This window comes from Neomonachus schauinslandi, chromosome X (assembly GCF_002201575.2).
Source record: "Neomonachus schauinslandi chromosome X, ASM220157v2, whole genome shotgun sequence".
In the NCBI taxonomy this organism is placed as follows: Eukaryota; Metazoa; Chordata; class Mammalia; order Carnivora; family Phocidae; genus Neomonachus; species Neomonachus schauinslandi.
The window spans coordinates 46,985,947-46,989,126 of NC_058419.1; the positions used below are offsets into that span (position 1 = coordinate 46,985,947).

A 3,180-nucleotide genomic window follows, 5' to 3' on the forward strand; every position below is an offset into this window, starting at 1 on the left:
TTTCAAAAATCACAGTCTTGCACTGCCTGTTGTCTATTGTCTGAAAACAGTTGTCTCCTATATTTTGCTTAGTTTTCTAGTCATTTATGGTAGGAGGGCAAGTCCAGTGACAGTTACTCCATCATGAATGTGAGTGGAAATTCTATTCATAAAAGTATAATAATTGAAATAAAAAATATGACTGATGGAATCAATCCCAGGATAAATTTAGCTAAAGAAAAAATTGGTGAGTTAAAGATAAAATTGAAGAACTTTCCCAGAAGGTAGTAGGAAAAGATAAAGAGATAGAAAATATAAAAGAAAATCTATAGGATATGGAAGATGAAAGTAAAATTCCAACATCAAATAAAAGGAGTCCAAGAAATAGACAAAATCAAAAGTAGGAAGAAGTAGCTACTTTAAGAAATAATGGAGATAAATTTTCCAGAATTGAAAAATAATGAAAGACTTAATGTAGTAGTCATAGAGTGTCAAATAGGAGAGAAAAGGAAAACCAGTACTAGATACTCAATAGTGAACATTAAGAGCATCAAAGAGAAAATTCTGAGTGTCCTGAAAGAACAAAGAGTGCACCTACAAAGGATCAAGAATCAGGTAGATCTCAGACTTTTCAATAGCAGCATTAGTTGTAAGAAGAAAATGAAGTATCATTGGGGAGATTAATAGGTGAGCTTCACAGAGAAAAAGCCTGGGAGGGAGGGGAAACCAGAGGAAGAAGTGAATTAATTGGTAACTGATTAAAAGCCTCCACAGCTATAGTTTAATGGTACAAAAGTTTTGTGCATATCTTCCAGGACAGAAAATTAGGCATGATTTTCCCCCACTGGATGATCTTTCTCCTCTGGCATTAAAAGAATAATTTCATCTTGCATTTGTATTACATTTTATACATTTAAAATTATAGTAATACTTACTACCACATTTGGACATTTTTGGAACAGAAAGCTCAAGTGTTACTGTGTTCAAGTAGCATTTTTTGTCTTATTGTATAGACCAGAATGCTGAAACCCATTAAAGTCATGCCATGGATTGCTCACAGAGCCAAACCTAAACCCCTACAACTCTAACGCCCACATTTCTGCTGTTTCTTCAGCATAGTGAAAGAACATGAAAGCTCAGGTGATCTGGGTGGATTGTCAACTGATTTGTCAAATGGACCTTGCCTAGAAAGGCCTTTTGGCAAGGAGTAGGCATTCTCAAATGAAAGGTAATTGTGCCATTCATGAGAAGGCTGTATTTGGCTTATGTACCATGATTGTCCTCAGCTCTGAGATATGATCCAATAATGAAAAAACATCTCTTTTCCCACTTGGAGTTCTTGTTAGTCATTTATGTTGATAAGGTTCTATTGGGGTAATCATTGCAAATGTGGAACACATGAAGAGTGGTTCCAATTGCATTTTTAGAGCATAAATGTGTGATAATGAATTTCATGGCAACTCATACAAATCTCCTTGTCTTGAAAGCTACCAGCAGGAGAGACATTACTGTCTGTCTGTCAGAGAAATGACAGAGAGGAAGAAACCCTTCTTCTAATTTTTCCTTCTTAAATATAAAGTGTCTCTTTCCCATGGAGCTCATAAAGACCTTTCATGTTGTCAGCTATACATAAGCATTCTTTTTACCAACTACCCTAAGGTTCTAAAAGTACCAGTGAAGGAACAAAAAGACCATAAAAATTCTCAGAAGCTGACTGAACACTACAATCTCAACACCTCCTAATTAGGAGGGGAATGGAATCATGAATGCAGCAGTGTGTCAGCCCTATAGCTAGTCTCCTCTTTGGTAGGGTGATGAGCTTCAGAGAGCCTGCTCCATCAATGTAGAATGTGGTCTCCTGCTTTGTAACTAAAGATGTACTCTGTGAGAATCTGGAAACCCCTGTCTCCACTAGACACACACACACATACACATACACATAACACACACACATACATATACACATACACACACTCCCTCCCTAGCAGAACCTTCATGCTATAAAAGCACAGCCCTTGCATAGACCATTGAAAATTAAAACAGAAATAAGGACGGATGGGGCCTGAACTGTATGTTAGGAAATTTCAGAGTCCTATGTATCAAAATTGTAAACAAAACAAATACAAAACCTGATCTAATATTGAAGTCTAAAATGGGAGTTCCAGAGTGCCCTTCCAAAGATTAGGAGCCACTCAACTTGCCCCTAGAAGAAGGGCCCCCAGAAGAACCTTACTCAGAAAAATGTCCTCACATAACTCCACCCAATCTCATTCAGAGAATAAATGCTCCAGGGTATCCCAGAAGATGCCAAGGAAGATGGTGGCAATTGACTGTGAGATGGTGGGCACAGGACCCAAGGGGCATGTCCATTCCTTGGCTTGATGTAGCATTGTCAACTATCACAGAGATGTGCTTTATGATGAGTACATTCTCCCCTCCTCCCATTGTAGACTACTGGACCAGATGGAGTGGCATCTGGAAGCAGTACATGATGAATGCTGCACCCTTCAAGATTGCTCAGAGCCAGATCTTAAAGATACTCGCAGGGAAGACAGTGAAGACAGTGGGGGCATGCCACCCACAACTTCAAAGCCCTTCAGTACTTCCACCCCAAGTCCCTCACCCACGATGCCTCCCATATCCCTCTCCTCCCCAGCCGGAAGGCCCACTGCTTGAAGAATGCTGCCATGTCTCTGAAGCGTCTCACCAAGAAGCTTCTGAATCGGGACATGCAGACTGGGAAAAGTGGACATTCGTCTGTGGAAGACGCTCAGGCCACCATGGAGCTGTACAAGTTGGTTGAAGTGGAACGAGAACAGCACCTGGCCCACAATCCCCCCAAAAGACTAGCAGCAGTGGGGACACTGAGGCAGAGGGAGCATGGCAGCCAGGAGAAACAGGGCTGTGGACCAGTGGACAGCTCTACCAGCTTCACCTCTCTGCAAGCTTGAAGTGTGAGGGAGAAAGAGGCTCCACACTAGACATAACATCCATTGAAATTTCACCTCAGGTGTTGTTTTCTGTGTCTCGTTAAGTATCCCGTGGAAGGAGAAAGCCTCTACATCAGACTCAGCCTTATGCTGTTTACCTTTTAAATGGTGCTAAACACAGATCTCAGGGTGTTTGCTCCAGTCAGGCCTTTTTTTTTTTTTTTTTAAATTTATTTTTTATTCTTATGTTAATCCCCATACATTACATCAT

General features: G+C 40.5%; 1 pseudogene; it reads left to right on the forward strand.

The window, feature by feature from the left end:
• Positions 1 to 2,283: 2,283 nt before the first annotated feature.
• LOC110575496 lies at positions 2,284 to 2,930 on the forward strand (annotated as a pseudogene).
• Positions 2,931 to 3,180: the final 250 nt, after the last annotated feature.